We start from the raw sequence: 7,111 nt of genomic DNA, 5'->3' as shown, positions 1-7,111 counted from the left end.
GGGAGCAGAATGGAAAATCCAGGGTTGGGGTCTTGCCAGATGAGCACTGTGGGAGGATAAAATTACAGGAAATCGAAGGTGAGAGAATGGTTTGGATGATTCGCCAGAAAATAGAGGAAGCATAACCAACAGGAAGAATGCACAGGGATGTACCGATGGGCATGACGGACTTTCTATCCAGCTGTGGAACACTGGGCAAGGGACTTAACCTTTCAAAGCCTGGGTTCTCTCATCCCTCCACCCCTCCCCCCCAAAAAAAGAGTAGTGCCCCCTATCTCAAGAGGTTATGAGGCAATGAGAAAATGTACACAGAGTGCTTACCATAGATCCTGACACATGGAGAACTGAGCGAGGGGCGGCAGAGTTGGACATTTGCACTAATTAGTTCTCTATTAAATGTTGGCATCTGTAGATCTCTCTTTGAAAGTAGGTCTCAGTCAGAACAATTCTGAAACGGCCCTGAAACATACAATCTGGTGTTCTTCAGCAAAGGCCATTTGAGGCCCCCCTGGGGCTCTCGACCTCACAGGAGGCTTCTGGTGAGACCTGGTACACCTGCCTCCAAGACTGGAAGTGGTGGGGAGCTTTAACTCTTGAATATACATGGACCACAAGGCTCTGGAGAGCCACAGACCGTGCGATTCAAAGGGGGCACAGAAATGAACAGGGTATGGAGAGGGATGCTCCCGCAAGCCCAGGCTGCAATTTAGGGCCGGTGAGGCATCAGGGAGAGCAGCTGGAGACACGCCATCCAACAGCCCGACAGAACCGCAGCTCAGGCACAGCTCCTGTGCTGCAGCTGACTTATGAGACGTCCACAAAGCGATCGCTGCGTTGCTGATTGCCCAGGCTCCTAGTTCGTTGCTTCCTGCCTTCCTACCTTTTAATCTCGTTGCCCAGCAGATGGAAGAGGTTCTCCATAGGGCCCTCATTCTCAGATGGATCCGAAGACAGGAAACCCATGTCAGCCAATTTTATTACCTCTATCAAGTGGTTAAAGGACAAAATCATTGCCTAAAATGAGCTTTTTGGAAACAAGCTTGTGGATTTATTTCACTTATAACCACCCTGATTCTTATTTCTATAATAAACAGGAGTCAAATGAGCTAAACAATATGATAAATTTGCCTATTTTCACTTGCTCTCAGGTAAAAAGAAATAACATCCTCAAATATTTGCAACCCTAAAAAGTGGAGACTTGCTAATAACTGCACCCTTTACTCCTTTAAGGAAGTCCGCGGATATGAAAATGACACATGTCATCACTAACTCCTAGGAATCAGAGAGAAAATATACAAAAGGCTTAATGAACAGATGAAGAAAGAACACTGGTAAATGACGTTTCTGGCTAGGGAATATGACAATCAACAGCAGGGCTACTGGCCAAACCTTTTTACGGAGTGAAAATACTAAAAGCCTCACTCAGAGTCAACAAACGCCATGTTCTGAGGAGAGGCGTCTTAGGGGACAGATCTGTTAACCATCAGCGGGTGTGTTTCATCTCACCGCTCATGGCAGGCGAGTTAAAGAAGGCTTTGTGTACCTGCTTTCCAACAGAAGCTGGAGCTCTGCGGCACAGGAAGGCCCCGGCCAGCCCCTGAGCCCCGGGACAGATCTCTCTCCCTCTCTCCCTCTCTCCCTCTCACTCACACATATACGCGCACACGACACGTATAAAGACACACACCGCACAGTCTTCAAACACTTTTCCTTCAGGCTATTTCCTTGCATTTTAGGCTCACTGACGAAAAAGGTGAGTCAACTCTAGGTCAGAAAGACTAGACCAAGAGACTTTTTTTTTTTTTTTTCAGTTTTGCATTTAACATAGATTTTCCTGTTTGGCAAAGTCAGGATGGCTTGAGTCTTTCCAAAAGCCCTGGGTCTTACTATGAAAAGAGCAGTGTGCAAGAAGGTAATTAAAAATTAGTCAGACAGTCCCTTCACAGCATGCCCACTTTATGCAATGCATTTTAGTGTCATCAAAAAATGAAAAAAAAACCAAACAAAAAAAACCTGAACATCTGTTTGATGCCCTCAGTGTATGCTATGAAAGGCCACCACGTTTCTCTGGCGTAACGATAGGGACAGAGAGGGTACGCCCACGGGAGCCGTGCTGGTGCTGTGGCAGGCACCCCTGAACCCACTTCTTGGGTGTGGATATGCAGCTCTGATCATTACGCTGCAGGAAAAACGCTACTAAGGTTGAAAGGGAGAGCAGAGGGCAGACAGAATGACTCGGAGCTCCCAGAACGAGGCCCCTGTGTTGACCTCACTCTCCCGCTGCAAATCGAAGGTAGTAAAGACCCCGACGAGAGGAACCCCCTAGAGTCTTTGCTTACGAAGCCCAGCGTGGAGCAGAAACGGTCCTTCCTGAGCCCCTGGACGTCAGGGAGATTTTTTTAACACCTGGACCTAAAACCTATTCCAACGAACCCATGTGTGAGGCAAAATCCAACCTTTCTGTAGCATCAAAACAGTGCTTTTTTGATCCCAACATTCTTAACTTTCTATACTAGCATGTGAGTTAGGTATTTAGGAAATGCTACAAAGCAGAAAACCGCCCCCCAAACCAAGACAGCAGCAGAGTAACCTGGAATGTCCCTCTATTCGAGTTTGGCTGTTTATTAACACGGCGCTTGAATTAGTTTTTTTTTTTCTTCCCTTGTTTCTAGGGCGACGAGTTCATCTGGTTGGGAGTGGCGGGGAGCCCAGTCGAGGGAAAGGTTTTAAGTGATGCATACCACGAAGGTAACCTGAATGAATCTAATTTGCTGTGGCAGTGTGACAATGCTGAAAATGTGTACTCGATCAGGGTCCTTTCTGACTGTTTCTGTCCAAGTAATCTGAGGAGCGTTTCTTCATAATGGCGCCTTTTCCACACAGCAAGCACTTTTGAATCCCACCTGTAAATCTGGGGTCTGCGGGGATTCGTCTGTCTTCTCCCCTCACCATCTCTTTTATCTCGACCTCTTTTTCAATTATTTGTGAAAATGAAATAGTCCTCTTAATTCTGTTATGCGAAAGACTCGTTGTTATGCCCTCGAAGTGGCACATTAATTTTGATCAAGAATTTGCTCACTGAAATTTAATCTTAAGATTTTTTACCCCACATTCTGCTTTAAAAAAAAAAAGTCCATCTGAAATTTTTGATCCATAAGATACAACACTGATGGTTTTAAATTAAGATTTCGTATTTCATGTTCCCAGCCCTGATAGATGCATGCTATGTACCCAGATAGATTAGGCTACGTACATAGTTTAATTAAATTTATTTCTACAACTAAATATTAAAATGATGTAGTTAACCGTTATTAATGTAAATGCATATTATAAAATTACTCTGCTGTATCACTCTGTATTGGAGCTAATTCCAGATTTGTGTCTCCAATTTTAAATTGAAGTTATTGAATGTTATGACTTTGGATCACAGAATTGACTGTTTAAAAGGCACGTGTACATATAGACATACACGATTTAATAATATTTACAATGGAAACAAATGTCTGACTATATTGGATTGGTTAATAAACTATGATATATCCATACAACAGAATACCGTCCAGCCACCAAAAATAATAATGTAGAACAATGTTCTACAACATGGAAAGATAACACCATCACGAACAAGAGAACACCAAAAACTGCAGAGGAGTATAATATTCCATTTCCATTAAAAATCAATATGCACCTTTATATGTGCATAGGATAAAAAGGCTGAAAGAATTTATCAGAACAGTAGTCACTACCTCTCGGTGATTCGATGATAAGTGATTTTTGTTTGTCCTTTGCTTGTCAGTTCCTAAGCCCACCTCATCCCCAAATTTTCAAGCAATGTGCTGAATTCTTTTAAAAATTAATTTTTCAATAATAATTACTTTTTTAACCAAGGCCAGAAGAACCCTGAAAAAAATGGGCGAGGCCCATTCACACGTAGCGTAAGTATGGACAGCCAAACCAACCGAATTTAACAAAACCTCAAAAGGTTAGAAATAAGTTAAAGTGTGTGACAAACCATGGTATGTGCTGAGTTGGCAAGAAACTGGCTGCATTACTTGTGAGACAATTTGATTACTAAAGACCTCACGCTCCTCTCTCTCTCTCCTCAGATATGTCAAGGGCATCTCTTGAATTGCTTTCTGGGACTAGGGTCCAGGAACAGCAAGTAAAAAGTTTTGTGAATGTATCATGCTCTTTACCTTATAGAAATACTGGCTGTCGCTATGTGTTCAGGGCACGCTATAAACTTTATCAAAAAGCTATAGCTGTAATAAGTATTCAAATACTTACAGATTCCTTTTCAAATGTCTTTTTTGAAAAAAACATTTACAAAACATTTGGCATGACAAAGAAGAGAGAGAGAGAGAGAGCGCGCACGCGAGCGAGCGAGCACAGGAGGGAGGAATTAGAAGGGAAGAGATTAAAAGTTTAAAGAAAAGCAAGGGAAACGGAAAACAATTTTTCAAAGACAGCCACGCGTGTAATTAGCACACCAGAATATCCCGCGTGCTTGATTAAAATGAGCCAGAAATTTACATTTAAGTTTCCTAGTGGCCAATTCCACAAATAAAACACAATCCATTCTATAATTCGTAATATTTCTAAGATAATAACAAATTAGAAGCACAGTAGAAACAAGAGGGCGATTTCTCCCACGAATCCTTAATAAGAACGACTATGTGATCTCGTGAGCAAAATCCCCCCACAGTGCACATGTGCCATATGCAGCTCCTTACAGTGGTCCACGATGTGGGCTGCCAGTGACACCCCAGTTCACAGTTTATATAAGTGACTCGGAGGATGGAAAAGTGAACACAGAGTTCCAGGTTCGCAGCTCAGTGACTCTGCTCAATCTTAGGTAGTTCATACGTTTCTGGATACGAAAAAATTTATCCTATCTTTTTAAATGCTCCATTATAGATTCTGTCCAAACTTTGAAAAGCAAAGTGCTACAGTTCACTTGATATGATATTCCCTAATACCAATATTTACAATTAAAACAAACCTGTATTTTTTTCTTTTTTTGGGGGGAGGGAGGTATCTTTTTGTTTTGTTTTCCATTTAAGGGACTGCTTTATTCTGGCATGTCTTCCAATATATTGGTGTTAAAAATTTTTTTTAATTTATTATGGTGACTTTGGTTAACGTAATGTTTCAAGTGTACAATTCAACAGTAAGTCATATATATTGCATGTGTGTTCACCTCCTATAGTTAGATTTCTTTCTGTCACCACATATTTAACCCACTATACCCCGTCTACCTCCCCGCTCCTCCCCTACCCTCTGGTAACCAACAGTCCACTGTCCATGTCCACGAGTCTGTCATATTTGTTACTTTTAGACTTATATCTCACATATGTGATATCGTGTGGTTTTCAACTTTTTCTGTCTGGCTTATTTCACTTAGCATGATTATCTCAAGATCCATCGCTATATGTTTTAATAGTGTATTAAACCGAAGATTGCTAGCCTTTTTCCATTCATCCAATTAATTAAAGTGATTCAATAAACACTTACTGACTACTTACTTCCAGAAGTCTGTTTACATGCTAGGAAACAGAGGTGACCGAGGCGGCCTTGGCTGCTGTGGTGTCCTCATGGAACTGAGGACAACATCCGGAGCAAGGTTTCTCCACAGCAGCACTATGATATCAGGGCTGGACAACTCTTTGATGTGGGGGCTGTCCTGTGCATCGGAGGAGAGTTGGCAGCATCCCTGGCCTCTACGTACTACCTACTAGTAGCAACTCCACCAGCTGTGACGAGCAAAACTGTCTCCAGATGTTGCCAAATGTCCCTTGCAGGACCACTGATCTAGAGAATTTAACATAAACCACAATGAATCAGTTCTGGGAGAGGAAGTAGGGGGTGCCGAGAGAACGTGAAGAAGAGGGACCGTCCCAGTCTGGTGGCCCATAGAGGCCTCCAGCTACAGGGGACAGTGTTTAAAAAATGCTATCCACACAGACAAGCGAACTGGGAATGTGGGCAGACAGGCCCAGCTCTTCCTTAAACACCATTTGAATCTGCTCTAGCACAGTCCATTCAAGGCCAGAGCATCATGTACGAGACTCTAAAAAGACCACTAAGAAAAAGAATAAGCTAAGCACACTCGAGAGTATTGGAACCTTCTATTGCCCTTCCTAAGATAAAACGATCACAAAATGCAACCCTAGTAACTGAGGTGAATTTCAGTACAGAATTGTTATAAGCCAGTTAAATGCTGGAATTAACGAATTAATATAGAGATCATACTGTAGGGAGTTATTAAACATTTATTAAGGTGTGTTTTTACTTTGAAACATCATTAAACAGAACTTTCTGCAAAACAATTATACCCATTAAAATCAAACATATCCATTAACTAGCATGACATCGTTTTAAAAAGGCACTTAATTGTTGTTTCTACTGCCATAAAAATCAATAATTTAAACAGCACATTTTCCTAAAAATCCTGGCAAATTTTTAAATTTTGTTAATTTAGATCTAAGTTTTAACTATATATTTATACTCCATTTCTAAAAGATTTTTGTCATTAGAGCAGAACAGATAATTTCATGAAAGTTACTTAAAGAATCAAAGTGTTTAAAATTTAAAAGAGGGTCTATGGCCATGCTACTCTGAACAAGCCCAATCCCGTCTGATCTCGGAAGCTAAGCAGGGTCGGGCCTGGTTAGTACTTGGATGGGAGACCACCTAGGAAGTCCAGGTGCTATAGGCATAAAAAATAAAATAAAAAATAAGGGATTGTAAACTGACAAGGTCCTTGCAATCTGTGAGGTCAACCAAGGGTTGCCTCACCTAAAAAATTAAATAAATAAAATTTTAAAGAGGGAAATACAAATTCTAATGCTTATGTTCCTTGCTTACTTGTCCAGTTGACACCCCAATGAAAACAGTCTGATAAGAGGGGCAGACAGGACCATATCTTATGTTTTAGTATGATTAAATATGTTATTTTCACCATCATTATCTTCTTTGTATACTTGATAAAATTGAGGCTCGAAAAGGTTAACTAATTTTCTCAAGGACAGAGACAATAATTCGTCAAGCCAAGAGTCAAACCCGTATCTTCAGATTCCACCCCGAAGAGCTGGTAGAGGAGGGACGGCAT

General features: G+C 41.4%; 1 pseudogene; it reads left to right on the top strand.

Annotated features, from left to right (window-relative positions):
• Window positions 1-6,599: 6,599 nt before the first annotated feature.
• Window positions 6,600-6,718, top strand: LOC112472732 (annotated as a pseudogene).
• Window positions 6,719-7,111: the final 393 nt, after the last annotated feature.

Source organism: Pteropus alecto, unplaced genomic scaffold (assembly GCF_000325575.1).
Source record: "Pteropus alecto unplaced genomic scaffold, ASM32557v1 scaffold87, whole genome shotgun sequence".
Lineage (NCBI taxonomy): Eukaryota > Metazoa > Chordata > Mammalia > Chiroptera > Pteropodidae > Pteropus > Pteropus alecto.
The sequence above is the reverse complement of the archived record's forward strand: the minus strand, read 5'-3'. Positions and strand labels throughout refer to the sequence as shown.